Genomic DNA, 17,567 nt, shown 5'->3' with positions numbered 1-17,567 from the left:
CTCTGACCCCCGGAGTGTGTGGTGGGACGGTGTGGGATTAACTGTTCTCTGACCCCCGGAAATGTGTGATGGGACGGTGTGGGATTAACTCTTCTCTGACCCCCGGAGTGTGTGATGGGACGGTGTGGGATTAACTCTTCTCTGACCCCCGGAAATGTGTGATGGGACGGTGTGGGGATAGCTTTACCCTGTGTCTGAGCCCGAGATTCCGTGTTGGGACGGTGTGGGATTAACTCTTGTCTGACCCCCGGAGTGTGTGATGGGACGGTGTGGGATTAACCCTTGTCTGACCCCAGAAATGTGTGATGGGACGGTGTGTGATTAACTCTTGTCTGACCCCAGAAATGTGTGATGGGACGGTGTGGGATTAACTCTTCTCTGACCCCCGGAAATGTGTGATGGGACGGTGTGGGATTAACTCTTCTCTGACCCCCGGAAATGTGTGATGGGACGGTGTGGGATTAACTCTTGTCTGACCCCCGGAAATGTGTGATCGGACGGTGTTGGATTAACTCTTCTCTGACCCCCGGAAATGTGTGATGGGACGGTGTGGGATTAACTCTTGTCTGACCGCGGAAATGCGTGATGGGACGGTGTGGGATTAACTCTTGTCTGACCCCCGGAAATGTGTGATGGAACGGTGTGGGATTAACTCTTGTCTGACCCCAGAAATGTGTGATGGGACGGTGTGGGATTAACTCTTGTCTGACCCCGGAAATGTGTGTTGGGACGGTGTGGGATTAACTCTTGTCTGACCCCGGAAATGTGTGTTGGGACGGTGTGGGATTAACTCTTGTCTGACCCCGGAAATGTGTGTTGGGACGGTGTGGGATTAACTCTTCTCTGACCCCGGAAATGTGTGTTGGGACGGTGTGGGATTAACTCTTGTCTGACCCCGGAAATGTGTGATGGGACGGTGTGGGATTAACTCTTGTCTGACCCCGGAAATGTGTGTTGGGACGGTGTGGGATTAACTCTTCTCTGACCCCCAGAGTGTGTGACGGGACGGTGTGGGATTAACTCTTCTCTGACCCCGGAAATGTGTGATGGAACGGTGTGGGATTAACTCTTGTCTGACACCGGAAATGTGTGATGGGACGGTGTGGGATTAACTCTTGTCTGACCCCGGAAATGTGTGTTGGGACGGTGTGGGATTAACTCTTGTCTGACCCCGGAAATGTGTGTTGGGTCGGTGTGGGATTTACTCTTGTCTGACCCCGGAAATGTGTGTTGGGACAGTGTGGGGATAGCTTTACCCTGTGTCTGAGCCCGAGATTCCGTGTTGGGACGGTGTGGGATTAACTCTTGTCTGACCCCCGGAAATGTGTGATGGGACGGTGTGGGATTAACTCTTGTCTGACCCCCGGAAATGTGTGATGGGACGGTGTGGGATTAACTCTTCTCTGATCCCCGGAGTGCGTGATGGGACGGTGTGGGATTAAGTCTTCTCTGACGCCCGGAAATGTGTGATGGGACGGTGTGCGATTAACTCTTCTCTGACCCCCGGAAATGTGTGATGGGACGGTGTGAGATTAACTCTTCTCTGACCCCCGGAGTGTGTGGTGGGACGGTGTGGGATTAACTGTTCTCTGACCCCCGGAAATGTGTGATGGGACGGTGTGGGATTAACTCTTCTCTGACCCCCGGAGTGTGTGATGGGACGGTGTGGGATTAACTCTTCTCTGACCCCCGGAAATGTGTGATGGGACGGTGTGGGGATAGCTTTACCCTGTGTCTGAGCCCGAGATTCCGTGTTGGGACGGTGTGGGATTAACTCTTGTCTGACCCCCGGAGTGTGTGATGGGACGGTGTGGGATTAACCCTTGTCTGACCCCAGAAATGTGTGATGGGACGGTGTGTGATTAACTCTTGTCTGACCCCAGAAATGTGTGATGGGACGGTGTGGGATTAACTCTTCTCTGACCCCCGGAAATGTGTGATGGGACGGTGTGGGATTAACTCTTCTCTGACCCCCGGAAATGTGTGATGGGACGGTGTGGGATTAACTCTTGTCTGACCCCCGGAAATGTGTGATCGGACGGTGTTGGATTAACTCTTCTCTGACCCCCGGAAATGTGTGATGGGACGGTGTGGGATTAACTCTTGTCTGACCGCGGAAATGCGTGATGGGACGGTGTGGGATTAACTCTTGTCTGACCCCCGGAAATGTGTGATGGAACGGTGTGGGATTAACTCTTGTCTGACCCCAGAAATGTGTGATGGGACGGTGTGGGATTAACTCTTGTCTGACCCCGGAAATGTGTGTTGGGACGGTGTGGGATTAACTCTTGTCTGACCCCGGAAATGTGTGTTGGGACGGTGTGGGATTAACTCTTGTCTGACCCCGGAAATGTGTGTTGGGACGGTGTGGGATTAACTCTTCTCTGACCCCGGAAATGTGTGTTGGGACGGTGTGGGATTAACTCTTGTCTGACCCCGGAAATGTGTGATGGGACGGTGTGGGATTAACTCTTGTCTGACCCCGGAAATGTGTGTTGGGACGGTGTGGGATTAACTCTTCTCTGACCCCCAGAGTGTGTGACGGGACGGTGTGGGATTAACTCTTCTCTGACCCCGGAAATGTGTGATGGAACGGTGTGGGATTAACTCTTGTCTGACACCGGAAATGTGTGATGGGACGGTGTGGGATTAACTCTTGTCTGACCCCGGAAATGTGTGTTGGGACGGTGTGGGATTAACTCTTGTCTGACCCCGGAAATGTGTGTTGGGTCGGTGTGGGATTTACTCTTGTCTGACCCCGGAAATGTGTGTTGGGACAGTGTGGGGATAGCTTTACCCTGTGTCTGAGCCCGAGATTCCGTGTTGGGACGGTGTGGGATTAACTCTTGTCTGACCCCCGGAAATGTGTGATGGGACGGTGTGGGATTAACTCTTGTCTGACCCCCGGAAATGTGTGATGGGACGGTGTGGGATTAACTCTTCTCTGATCCCCGGAGTGCGTGATGGGACGGTGTGGGATTAACTCTTGTCTGACCCCGGAAATGTGTGATGGGACGGTGTGGGATTAACTCTTGTCTGACCCCCGGAGTGCGTGATGGGACGGTGTGGGATTAACTCTTGTCTGACCCCCGGAGTGCGTGATGGGACGGTGTGGGATTAACTCTTGTCTGACCCCGGAAATGTGTGATGGGACGGTGTGGGATTAACTCTTCTCTGACCCCCGGAAATGTGTGATGGGACGGTGTGGGATTAACTCTTCTCTGACTCCCGGAGTGTGTGATGGGACGGTGTGGGATTAACTCTTCTCTGACCCCCGGAGTGTGTGATGGGACGGTGTGGGATTAACTCTTCTCTGACCCCCGGAGTGTGTGATGGGACGGTGTGGGATTAACTCTTCTCTGACCCCCGGAGTGTGTGATGGGACGGTGTGGGATTAACTCTTGGCTGACCCCGGAAATGTGTGATGGGACGGTGTGGGATTAACTCTTCTCTGACCCCCGGAGTGTGTGATGGGACGGTGTGGGATTAACTCTTCTCTGACCCCCGGAGTGTGTGATGGGACGGTGTGGGATTAACTCTTGTCTGACCCCGGAAATGTGTGATGGGACGGTGTGGGATTAACTCTTCTCTGACCCCCGGAAATGTGTGATGGGACGGTGTGGGATTAACTCTTCTCTGACCCCCGGAGTGTGTGATGGGACTGTGTGGGATTAACTCTTGTCTGACCCCGGAAATGTGTGATGGAACGGTGTGGGATTAACTCTTGTCTGACCCCGGAAATGTGTGATGGGACGGTGTGGGATTAACACTTGTCTGACCCCGGAAATGTGTGTTGGGACGGTGTGTGATTAACTCTTCTCTGACCCCGGAAATGTGTGATGGGACGGTGTGGGGATAGATTTACCCTGTGTCTGAGCCCGAGATTCCGTGATGGGACGGTTTGGGATTAACTCTTGTCTGACCCCGGAAATGTTTGATGGGACGGTGTGGGATTAACTCTTGTCTGACCCCGGAAATGTGTGATGCGACGGTGTGGGGATTAACTCTTGTCTGACCCCGGAAATGCGTGATGGGACGGTGTGTGATTAACTCTTGTCTGACCCCGGAAATGTATGATGGGACGGTGTGTGATTAACTCTTGTCTGACCCCGGAAATGTGTGTTGGGACGGTGTGGGATTAACTCTTGTCTGACCCCGGAAATGTGTGTTGGGACGGTGTGGGATTTACTCTTGTCTGACCCCGGAAATGTGTGTTGGGACAGTGTGGGGTTAGCTTTACCCTGTGTCTGAGCCCGAGATTCCGTGTTGGGACGGTGTGGGATTAACTCTTCTCTGACCCCCGGAGTGTGTGATGGGACGGTGTGGGATTAACTCTTCTCTGACCCCCGGAAATGTGTGATGGGACGGTGTGGGATTAACTCTTCTCTGACCCCCGGAGTGTGTGATGGGACGGTGTGGGATTAACTCTTCTCTGACCCCCGGAAATGTGTGATGGGACGATGTGGGATTAACTCTTGTCTGACCCCAGAAATGTGTGATGGGACGGTGTGTGATTAACTCTTGTCTGACCCCAGAAATGTGTGATGGGACCGTGTGGGATTAACTCTTGTCTGACCCCGTAAATGCGTGATGGGACGGTGTGTGATTAACTCTTCTCTGACCCCGGAAATGTGTGATGGGACGGTGGGTGATCAACTCTTGTCTGACCCCGGAAATGCGTGATGGGACGGTGTGTGATTAACTCTTCTCTGACCCCGGAAATGTGTGATGGGACGGTGTGGGATTAACTCTTGTCTGACCCCGGAAATGTGTGTTGGGACGGTGTGGGTTTAACTCTTGTCTGACCCCGGAAATGTGTGTTTGGACGGTGTGGGATTAACTCTTGTCTGACCCCGGAAATGTGTGATGGTACGGTGTGGGATTAACTCTTGTCTGACCCCGGAAATGTGTGATGGGACGGTGTGGGATTAACTCTTGTCTGACCCCCGGAGTGCGTGATGGGACGGTGTGGGATTAACTCTTGTCTGACCCCGGAAATGTGTGATGGGACGGTGTGGGATTAACTCTTGTCTGACCCCCGGAGTGCGTGATGGGACGGTGTGGGATTAACTCTTGTCTGACCCCCGGAGTGTGTGATGGGACGGTGTGGGATTAACTCTTGTCTGACCCCGGAAATGTGTGTTGGGACGGTGTGGGATTAACTCTTCTCTGACCCCCAGAGTGTGTGACGGGACGGTGTGGGATTAACTCTTCTCTGACCCCGGAAATGTGTGATGGAACGGTATGGGATTCACTCTTGTCTGACCCCGGAAATGTGTGATGGGACGGTGTGGGATTAACTCTTGTCTGACCCCGGAAATGTGTGTTGGGACGGTGTGGGATTAACTCTTTTCTGACCCCGGAAATGTGTGTTGGGCCGGTGTGGGATTTACTCTTGTCTGACCCCGGAAATGTGTGTTGGGACAGTGTGGGGATAGCTTTACCCTGTGTCTGAGCCCGAGATTCCGTGTTGGGACGGTGTGGGATTAACTCTTCTCTGACCCCCGGAGTGTGTGATGGGACGGTGTGGGATTAACTCTTCTCTGACCCCCGGAAATGTGTGATGGGACGGTGTGGGATTAACTCTTCTCTGACCCCCGGAGTGTGTGATGGGACGGTGTGGGATTAACTCTTCTCTGACCCCCGGATATGTGTGATGGGACGGTGTGGGATTAACTCTTGTCTGACCCCAGAAATGTGTGATGGGACGGTGTGTGATTAACTCTTGTCTGACCCCAGAAATGCGTGATGGGACGGTGTGTGATTAACTCTTCTCTGACCCCGGAAATGTGTGATGGGACGGTGGGTGATCAACTCTTGTCTGACCCCGGAAATGCGTGATGGGACGGTGTGTGATTAACTCTTCTCTGACCCCGGAAATGTGTGATGGGACGGTGTGGGATTAACTCTTGTCTGACCCCGGAAATGTGTGTTTGGACGGTGTGGGATTAACTCTTGTCTGACCCCGGAAATGTGTGATGGGACGGTGTGGGATTAACTCTTGTCTGACCCCCGGAGTGCGTGATGGGACGGTGTGGGATTAACTCTTGTCTGACCCCGGAAATGTGTGATGGGACGGTGTGGGATTAACTCTTGTCTAACCCCCGGAGTGCGTGATGGGACGGTGTGGGATTAACTCTTGTCTGACCCCCGGAGTGCGTGATGGGACGGTGTGGGATTAACTCTTGTCTGACCCCGGAAATGTGTGATGGGACGGTGTGGGATTAAGTCTTCTCTGACCCCCGGAAATGTGTGATGGGACGGTGTGGGATTAACTCTTCTCTGACTCCCGGAGTGTGTGATGGGACGGTGTGGGATTAACTCTTCTCTGACCCCCGGAGTGTGTGATGGGACGGTGTGGGATTAACTCCTCTCTGACCCCCGGAGTGTGTGATGGGACGGTGTGGGATTAACTCTTCTCTGACCCCCGGAGGGTGTGATGGGACGGTGTGGGATTAACTCTTGGCTGACCCCGGAAATGTGTGATGGGACGGTGTGGGATTAACTCTTCTCTGACCCCCGGAGTGTGTGATGGGACGGTGTGGGATTAACTCTTCTCCGACCCCCGGAGTGTGTGATGGGACGGTGTGGGATTAACTCTTGTCTGATCCCGGAAATGTGTGATGGGACGGTGTGGGATTAACTCTTCACTGACCCCCGGAAATGTGTGATGGGACGGTGTGGGATTAACTCTTCTCTGACCCCCGGAGTGTGTGATGGGACGGTGTGGGATTAACTCTTGTCTGACCCCGGAAATGTGTGATGGAACGGTGTGGGATTAACTCTTGTCTGACCCCGGAAATGTGTGATGGGACGTTGTGGGATTAACACTTGTCTGACCCCGGAAATGTGTGTTGGGACGGTGTGTGATTAACTCTTCTCTGACCCCGGAAATGTGTGATGGGACGGTGTGGGGATAGCTTTACCCTGTGTATGAGCCCGAGATTCCGTGTTGGGACGGTTTGGGATTAACTCTTGTCTGACCCCGGAAATGTGTGATGGGACGGTGTGGGATTAACTCTTGTCTGACCCCGGAAATGTGTGATGCGACGGTGTGGGGATTAACTCTTGTCTGACCCCGGAAATGCGTGATGGGACGGTGTGTGATTAACTCTTGTCTGACCCCGGAAATGTATGATGGGACGGTGTGTGATTAACTCTTGTCTGACCCCGGAAATGCGTGATGGGACGGTGGGTGATCAACTCTTGTCTGACCCCGGAAATGCGTGATGCGACGGTGTGTGATTAACTCTTCTCTGACCCCGGAAATGTGTGATGGGACGGTGTGGGATTAACTCTTGTCTGACCCCGGAAATGTGTGATGGGACGGTGTGTGATTAACTCTTGTCTGACCCCGGAAATGTATGATGGGACGGTGTGGGATTAACTCTTGTCTGACCCCGGAAATGTATGATGGGACGGTGGGTGATCAACTCTTGTCTGACCCCGGAAATGCGTGATGGGACGGTGTGTGATTAACTCTTCTCTGACCCCGGAAATGTGTGATGGGACGGTGTGGGATTAACTCTTGTCTGACCCCGGAGTGTGTGATGGGACGGTGTGGGATTAACTCTTGTCTGATTCCGGAAATGTGTGATGGGACGGTGTGGGATTAACTCTTATCTGACCCCCGGAGTGTGTGATGGGACGGTGTGGGATTAACTCTTGTCTGACCCCGGAAATGTGTGATGGGACGGTGTGGGATTAACTCTTCTCTGACCCCCGGAGTGTGTGATGGGACGGTGTGGGATTAACTCTTGTCTGACCCCGGAAATGTGTGATGGGACGGTGTGGGATTAACTCTTCTCTGACCCCCGGAAATGTGTGATGGGACGGTGTGGGATTAACTATTCTCTGACCCCCGGAGTGTGTGATGGGACGGTGTGGGATTAACTCTTGTCTGACCCCGGAAATGTGTGATGGGACGGTGTGGGATTAACTCTTCTCTGACCCCCGGAGTGTGTGATGGGACGGTGTGGGATTAACCCTTCTCTGACCCCCGGAGTGTGTGATGGGACGGTGTGGGATTAACTCTTGTCTGACCCCGGAAATGTGTGATGGGACGGTGTGGGATTAACTCTTCTCTGACCCCCGGAAATGTGTGATGGGACGGTGTGGGATTAACTCTTCTCTGACACCCAGAGTGTGTGATGGGACGGTGTGGGATTAACTCTTGTCTGACCCCGGAAATGTGTGATGGAACGGTGTGGGATTAACTCTTGTCTAACCCCGGAAATGTGTGATGGGACGGTGTGGGATTAACTCTTGTCTGACCCCGGAAATGTGTGTTGGGACGGTGTGGGATTAACTCTTGTCTGACCCCGGAAATGTGTGTTGGGACAGTGTGGGATTAACTCTTGTCTGACCCCCGGAGTGTGTGATGGGACGGTGTGGGATTAACTCCTCTGACCCCCGGAGTGTGTGATGGGACGGTGTGGGATTAACTCTTCTCTGACCCCCGGAGTGCGTGATGGGACGGTGTGGGATTAAGTCTTCTCTGACGCCCGGAAATGTGTGATGGGACGGTGTGCGATTAACTCTTCTCTGACCCCCGGAAATGTGTGATGGGACGGTGTGGGATTAACTCTTCTCTGACCCCCGGAGTGTGTGGTGGGACGGTGTGGGATTAACTGTTCTCTGACCCCCGGAAATGTGTGATGGGACGGTGTGGGATTAACTCTTCTCTGACCCCCGGAGTGTGTGATGGGACGGTGTGGGATTAACTCTTCTCTGACCCCCGGAAATGTGTGATGGGACGGTGTGGGGATAGCTTTACCCTGTGTCTGAGCCCGAGATTCCGTGTTGGGACGGTGTGGGATTAACTCTTGTCTGACCCCCGGAGTGTGTGATGGGACGGTGTGGGATTAACCCTTGTCTGACCCAAGAAATGTGTGATGGGACGGTGTGTGATTAACTCTTGTCTGACCCCAGAAATGTGTGATGGGACGGTGTGGGATTAACTCTTCTCTGACCCCCGGAAATGTGTGATGGGACGGTGTGGGATTAACTCTTCTCTGACCCCCGGAAATGTGTGATGGGACGGTGTGGGATTAACTCTTGTCTGACCCCCGGAAATGTGTGATCGGACGGTGTGGGATTAACTCTTCTCTGACCCCCGGAAATGTGTGATGGGACGGTGTGGGATTAAGTCTTGTCTGACCGCGGAAATGCGTGATGGGACGGTGTGGGATTAACTCTTCTCTGACCCCCGGAAATGTGTGATGGGACGGTGTGGGATTAACTCTTCTCTGACCCCCAGAGTGTGTGACGGGACGGTGTGGGATTAACTCTTCTCTGACCCCGGAAATGTGTGATGGAACGGTGTGGGATTAACTCTTGTCTGACCCCAGAAATGTGTGATGGGACGGTGTGGGATTAACTCTTGTCTGACCCCGGAAATGTGTGTTGGGACGGTGTGGGATTAACTCTTGTCTGACCCCGGAAATGTGTGTTGGGACGGTGTGGGATTAACTCTTGTCTGACCCCGGAAATGTGTGTTGGGACGGTGTGGGATTAACTCTTCTCTGACCCCGGAAATGTGTGTTGGGACGGTGTGGGATTAACTCTTGTCTGACCCCGGAAATGTGTGATGGGACGGTGTGGGATTAACTCTTGTCTGACCCCGGAAATGTGTGTTGGGACGGTGTGGGATTAACTCTTCTCTGACCCCCAGAGTGTGTGACGGGACGGTGTGGGATTAACTCTTCTCTGACCCCGGAAATGTGTGATGGAACGGTGTGGGATTAACTCTTGTCTGACCCCGGAAATGTGTGATGGGACGGTGTGGGATTAACTCTTGTCTGACCCCGGAAATGTGTGTTGGGACGGTGTGGGATTAACTCTTGTCTGACCCCGGAAATGTGTGTTGGGACGGTGTGGGATTTACTCTTGTCTGACCCCGGAAATGTGTGTTGGGACAGTGTGGGGATAGCTTTACCCTGTGTCTGAGCCCGAGATTCCGTGTTGGGACGGTGTGGGATTAACTCTTGTCTGACCCCCGGAAATGTGTGATGGGACGGTGTGGGATTAACTCTTGTCTGACCCCCGGAAATGTGTGATGGGACGGTGTGGGATTAACTCTTCTCTGACCCCCGGAGTGCGTGATGGGACGGTGTGGGATTAACTCTTGTCTGACCCCGGAAATGTGTGATGGGACGGTGTGGGATTAACTCTTGTCTGACCCCCGGAGTGCGTGATGGGACGGTGTGGGATTAACTCTTGTCTGACCCCCGGAGTGCGTGATGGGACGGTGTGGGATTAACTCTTGTCTGACCCCGGAAATGTGTGATGGGACGGTGTGGGATTAACTCATCTCTGACCCCCGGAAATGTGTGATGGGACGGTGTGGGATTAACTCTTCTCTGACTCCCGGAGTGTGTGATGGGACGGTGTGGGATTAACTCTTCTCTGACCCCCGGAGTGTGTGATGGGACGGTGTGGGATTAACTCATCTCTGACCCACGGAGTGTGTGATGGGACGGTGTGGGATTAACTCTTCTCTGACCCCCGGAGTGTGTGATGGGACGGTGTGGGATTAACTCTTGGCTGACCCCGGAAATGTGTGATGGGACGGTGTGGGATTAACTCTTCTCTGACCCCCGGAGTGTGTGATGGGACGGTGTGGGATTAACTCTTCTCTGACCCCCGGAGTGTGTGATGGGACGGTGTGGGATTAACTCTTGTCTGACCCCGGAAATGTGTGATGGGACGGTGTGGGATTAACTCTTCTCTGACCCCCGGAAATGTGTGATGGGACGGTGTGGGATTAACTCTTCTCTGACCCCCGGAGTGTGTGATGGGACGGTGTGGGATTAACTCTTGTCTGACCCCGGAAATGTGTGTTGGAACGGTGTGGGATTAACTCTTGTCTGACCCCCGAAATGTGTGATGGGACGGTGTGGGATTAACACTTGTCTGACCCCGGAAATGTGTGTTGGGACGGTGTGTGATTAACTCTTGTCTGACCCCCGGAAATGTGTGATGGGACGGTGTGGGGATAGCTTTACCCTGTGTCTGAGCCCGAGATTCCGTGTTGGGACGGTTTGGGATTAACTCTTGTCTGACCCCGGAAATGTGTGATGGGACGGTGTGGGATTAACTCTTGTCTGACCCCGGAAATGTGTGATGCGACGGTGTGGGGATTAACTCTTGTCTGACCCCGGAAATGCGTGATGGGACGGTGTGTGATTAACTCTTGTCTGAACCCGGAAATGTATGATGGGACGGTGTGTGATTAACTCTTGTCTGACCCCGGAAATGTGTGTTGGGACGGTGTGGGATTAACTCTTGTCTGACCCCGGAAATGTGTGTTGGGACGGTGTGGGATTTACTCTTGTCTGACCCCGGAAATGTGTGTTGGGACAGTGTGGGGTTAGCTTTACCCTGTGTCTGAGCCCGAGATTCCGTGTTGGGACGGTGTGGGATTAACTCTTCTCTGACCCCCGGAGTGTGTGATGGGACGGTGTGGGATTAACTCTTCTCTGACCCCCGGAAATGTGTGATGGGACGGTGTGGGATTATCTCTTCTCTGACCCCCGGAGTGTGTGATGGGACGGTGTGGGATTAACTCTTCTCTGACCCCCGGAAATGTGTGATGGGACGGTGTGGGATTAACTCTTGTCTGACCCCAGAAATGTGTGATGGGACGGTGTGTGATTAACTCTTGTCTGACCCCAGAAATGTGTGATGGGACGGTGTGGGATTAACTCTTGTCTGACCCCGTAAATGCGTGATGGGACGGTGTGTGATTAACTCTTCTCTGACCCCGGAAATGTGTGATGGGACGGTGGGTGATCAACTCTTGTCTGACCCCGGAAATGCGTGATGGGACGGTGTGTGATTAACTCTTCTCTGACCCCGGAAATGTGTGATGGGACGGTGTGGGATTAACTCTTGTCTGACCCCGGAAATGTGTGTTGGGACGGTGTGGGTTTAACTCTTGTCTGACCCCGGAAATGTGTGTTTGGACGGTGTGGGATTAACTCTTGTCTGACCCCGGAAATGTGTGATGGGACGGTGTGGGATTAACTCTTGTCTGACCCCGGAAATGTGTGATGTGACGGTGTGGGATTAACTCTTTTCTGACCCCCGGAGTGCGTGATGGGACGGTGTGGGATTAACTCTTGTCTGACCCCGGAAATGTGTGATGGGACGGTGTGGGATTAACTCTTGTCTGACCCCCGGAGTGCGTGATGGGACGGTGTGGGATTAACTCTTGTCTGACCCCCGGAGTGCGTGATGGGACGGTGTGGGATTAACTCTTGTCTGTCCCCGGAAATGTGTGATGGGACGGTGTGGGATTAACTCTTCTCTGACCCCCGGAAATGTGTGATGGGACGGTGTGGGATTAACTCTTCTCTGACTCCCGGAGTGTGTGATGGGACGGTGTGGGATTAACTCTTCTCTGACCCCCGGAGTGTGTGATGGGACGGTGTGGGATTAACTCTTCTCTGACCCCCGGAGTGTGTGATGGGACGGTGTGGGATTAACTCTACTCTGACCCCCGGAGTGTGTGATGGGACGGTGTGGGATTAACTCTTGGCTGACCCCGGAAATGTGTGATGGGACGGTGTGGGATTAACTCTTCTCTGACCCCCGGAAATATGTGATGGGACGGTGTGGGATTAACTCTTCTCTGACCGCCGGAGTGTGTGATGGGACGGTGTGGGATTAACTCTTGTCTGACCCCGGAAATGTGTGATGGAACGGTGTGGGATTAACTCTTGTCTGACCCCGGAAATGTGTGATGGGACGGTGTGGGAATAGCCTTACCCTGTGTCTGAGCCCGAGATTCCGTGTTGGGACGGTTTGGGATTAACTCTTGTCTGACCCCGGAAATGTGTGATGAGACGGTGTGGGATTAACTCTTGTCTGACCCCGGAAATGTGTGATGCGACGGTGTGGGGATTAACTCTTGTCTGACCCCGGAAATGCGTGATGGGACGGTGTGTGATTAACTCTTGTCTGACCCCGGAAATGTATGATGGGACGGTGTGTGATTAACTCTTGTCTGACCCCGGAAATGCGTGATGGGACGGTGGGTGATCAACTCTTGTCTGACCCCGGAAATGCGTGATGGGACGGTGTGTGATTAACTCTTCTCTGACCCCGGAAATGTGTGATGGGACGGTGTGGGATTAACTCTTGTCTGACCCCGGAAATGTGTGATGGGACGGTGTGTGATTAACTCTTGTCTGACCCCGGAAATGTATGATGGGACGGTGTGGGATTAACTCTTGTCTGACCCCGGAAATGTATGATGGGACGGTGGGTGATCAACTCTTGTCTGACCCCGGAAATGCGTGATGGGACGGTGTGTGATTAACTCTTCTCTGACCCCGGAAATGTGTGATGGGACGGTGTGGGATTAACTCTTGTCTGACCCCGGAGTGTGTGATGGGACGGTGTGGGATTAACTCTTGTCTGATTCCGGAAATGTGTGATGGGACGGTGTGGGATTAACTCTTATCTGACCCCCGGAGTGTGTGATGGGACGGTGTGGGATTAACTCTTGTCTGACCCCGGAAATGTGTGATGGGACGGTGCGGGATTAACTCTTCTCTGACCCCCGGAGTGTGTGATGGGACGGTGTGGGATTATCTCTTGTCTGACCCCGGAAATGTGTGATGGGACGGTGTGGGATTAACTCTTCTCTGACCCCCTGAAATGTGTGATGGGACGGTGTGGGATTAACTCTTCTCTGACCCCCGGAGTGTGTGATGGGACGGTGTGGGATTAACTCTTGTCTGACCCCGGAAATGTGTGATGGGACGGTGTGGGATTAACTCTTCTCTGACCCCCGGAGTGTGTGATGGGACGGTGTGGGATTAACTCTTCTCTGACCCCCGGAGTGTGTGATGGGACGGTGTGGGATTAACTCTTGTCTGACCCCGGAAATGTGTGATGGGACGGTGTGGGATTAACTCTTCTCTGACCCCCGGAAATGTGTGATGGGACGGTGTGGGATTAACTCTTCTCTGACCCCCAGAGTGTGTGATGGGACGGTGTGGGATTAACTCTTGTCTGACCCCGGAAATGTGTGATGGAACGGTGTGGGATTAACTCTTGTCTGACCCCGGAAATGTGTGATGGGACGGTGTGGGATTAACTCTTGTCTGACCCCGGAAATGTGTGTTGGGACGGTGTGGGATTAACTCATGTCTGACCCCGGAAATGTGTGTTGGGACAGTGTGGGATTAACTCTTGTCTGACCCCCGGAGTGTGTGATGGGAGGGTGTGGGATTAACTCTTCTCTGACCCCCGGAGTGTGTGATGGGACGGTGTGGGTTTAACTCTTCTCTGACCCCCGGAGTGCGTGATGGGACGGTGTGGGATTAAGTCTTCTCTGACGCCCGGAAATGTGTGATGGGACGGTGTGCGATTAACTCTTCTCTGACCCCCGGAAATGTGTGATGGGACGGTGTGGGATTAACTCTTCTCTGACCCCCGGAGTGTGTGGTGGGACGGTGTGGGATTAACTGTTCTCTGACCCCCGGAAATGTGTGATGGGACGGTGTGGGATTAACTCTTCTCTGACCCCCGGAGTGTGTGATGGGACGGTGTGGGATTAACTCTTCTCTGACCCCCGGAAATGTGTGATGGGACGGTGTGGGGATATCTTTACCCTGTGTCTGAGCCCGAGATTCCGTGTTGGGACGGTGTGGGATTAACTCTTGTCTGACCCCCGGAGTGTGTGATGGGACGGTGTGGGATTAACTCTTGTCTGACCCCGGAAATGTGTGATGGGACGGTGTGTGATTAACTCTTGTCTGACCGCAGAAATGTGTGATGGGACGGTGTGGGATTAACTCTTCTCTGACCCCCGGAAATGTGTGATGGGACGGTGTGGGATTAACTCTTCTCTGACCCCCGGAAATGTGTGATGGGACGGTGTGGGATTAACTCTTGTCTGACCCCCGGAAATGTGTGATGGGACGGTGTGGGATTAACTCTTCTCTGACCCCCGGAAATGTGTGATGGGACGGTGTGGGATTAACTCTTGTCTGACCCCCGGAAATGTGTGTTGGGACGGTGTGTGATTAACTCTTCTCTGACCCCGGAAATGTGTGATGGGACGGTGTGGGAATAGCCTTACCCTGTGTCTGAGCCCGAGATTCCGTGTTGGGACGGTTTGGGATTAACTCTTGTCTGACCCCGGAAATGTGTGATGGGACGGTGTGGGATTAACTCTTGTCTGACCCCGGAAATGTGTGATGGGACGGTGTGGGATTAACTCTTGTCTGACCCCCGGAAATGTGTGTTGGGACGGTGTGTGATTAACTCTTCTCTGACCCCGGAAATGTGTGATGGGACGGTGTGGGAATAGCCTTACCCTGTGTCTGAGCCCGAGATTCCGTGTTGGGACGGTTTGGGATTAACTCTTGTCTGACCCCGGAAATGTGTGATGGGACGGTGTGGGATTAACTCTTGTCTGACCCCGGAAATGTGTGATGGGACGGTGTGGGATTAACTCTTGTCTGACCCCGGAAATGTGTGATGCGACGGTGTGGGGATTAACTCTTGTCTGACCCCGGAAATGCGTGATGGGACGGTGTGTGATTAACTCTTGTCTGACCCCGGAAATGTATGATGGGACGGTGTGTGATTAACTCTTGTCTGACCCCGGAAATGCGTGATGGGACGGTGGGTGATCAACTCTTGTCTGACCCCGGAAATGCGTGATGGGACGGTGTGTGATTAACTCTTCTCTGACCCCGGAAATGTGTGATGGGACGGTGTGGGATTAACTCTTGTCTGACCCCGGAAATGTGTGATGGGACGGTGTGTGATTAACTTTTGTCTGACCCCGGAAATGTATGATGGGACGGTGTGGGATTAACTCTTGTCTGACCCCGGAAATGTATGATGGGACGGTGGGTGATCAACTCTTGTCTGACCCCGGAAATGCGTGATGGGACGGTGTGTGATTAACTCTTCTCTGACCCCGGAAATGTGTGATGGGACGGTGTGGGATTAACTCTTGTCTGACCCCGGAGTGTGTGATGGGACGGTGTGGGATTAACTCTTGTCTGATTCCGGAAATGTGTGATGGGACGGTGTGGGATTAACTCTTATCTGACCCCCGGAGTGTGTGATGGGACGGTGTGGGATTAACTCTTGTCTGACCCCGGAAATGTGTGATGGGACGGTGTGGGATTAACTCTTCTCTGACCCCCGGAGTGTGTGATGGGACGGTGTGGGATTATCTCTTGTCTGACCCCGGAAATGTGTGATGGGACGGTGTGGGATTAACTCTTCTCTGACCCCCTGAAATGTGTGATGGGACGGTGTGGGATTAACTCTTCTCTGACCCCCGGAGTGTGTGATGGGACGGTGTGGGATTAACTCTTGTCTGACCCCGGAAATGTGTGATGGGACGGTGTGGGATTAACTCTTCTCTGACCCCTGGAGTGTGTGATGGGACGGTGTGGGATTAACTCTTCTCTGACCCCCGGAGTGTGTGATGGGACGGTGTGGGATTAACTCTTGTCTGACCCCGGAAATGTGTGATGGGACGGTGTGGGATTAACTCTTCTCTGACCCCCGGAAATGTGTGATGGGACGGTGTGGGATTAACTCTTCTCTGACCCCCAGAGTGTGTGATGGGACGGTGTGGGATTAACTCTTGTCTGACACCGGAAATGTGTGATGGAACGGTGTGGGATTAACTCTTGTCTGACCCCGGAAATGTGTGATGGGACGGTGTGGGATTAACTCTTGTCTGACCCCGGAAATGTGTGTTGGGACTGTGTGGGATTAACTCATGTCTGACCCCGGAAATGTGTGTTGGGACAGTGTGGGATTAACTCTTGTCTGACCCCCGGAGTGTGTGATGGGACGGTGTGGGATTAACTCTTCTCTGACCCCCGGAGTGTGTGATGGGACGGTGTGGGTTTAACTCTTCTCTGACCCCCGGAGTGCGTGATGGGACGGTGTGGGATTAAGTCTTCTCTGACGCCCGGAAATGTGTGATGGGACGGTGTGCGATTAACTCTTCTCTGACCCCCGGAAATGTGTGATGGGACGGTGTGGGATTAACTCTTCTCTGACCCCCGGAGTGTGTGGTGGGACGGTGTGGGATTAACTGTTCTCTGACCCCCGGAAATGTGTGATGGGACGGTGTGGGATTAACTCTTCTCTGACCCCCGGAAATGTGTGATGGGACGGTGTGGGGATAGCTTTACCCTGTGTCTGAGCCCGAGATTCCGTGTTGGGACGGTGTGGGATTAACTCTTGTCTGACCCCCGGAGTGTGTGATGGGACGGTGTGGGATTAACTCTTGTCTGACCCCGGAAATGTGTGATGGGACGGTGTGTGATTAACTCTTGTCTGACCCCAGAAATGTGTGATGGGACGGTGTGGGATTAACTCTTCTCTGACCCCCGGAAATGTGTGATGGGACGGTGTGGGATTAACTCTTCCCTGACCCCCGGAAATGTGTGATGGGACGGTGTGGGATTAACTCTTGTCTGACCCCCGGAAATGTGTGATGGGACGGTGTGGGATTAACTCTTCTCTGACCCCCGGAAATGTGTGATGGGACGGTGTGGGATTAACTCTTGTCTGAC

General features: G+C 53.3%; 1 protein-coding gene across 1 annotated transcript in view; it reads left to right on the top strand.

Moving 5' to 3' along the window:
* Nucleotides 1–17,567, top strand: part of LOC140720288 (alpha-2-macroglobulin-like) — a 69,187-nt gene that overhangs the window by 28,337 nt on the left and 23,283 nt on the right. The gene's annotated exons all lie outside the window — the stretch shown is intronic.

This window comes from Hemitrygon akajei, unplaced genomic scaffold (assembly GCF_048418815.1).
Source record: "Hemitrygon akajei unplaced genomic scaffold, sHemAka1.3 Scf000039, whole genome shotgun sequence".
Taxonomy (NCBI): Eukaryota; Metazoa; Chordata; class Chondrichthyes; order Myliobatiformes; family Dasyatidae; genus Hemitrygon; species Hemitrygon akajei.
This window is presented reverse-complemented; position numbering and strand designations above follow the sequence as displayed.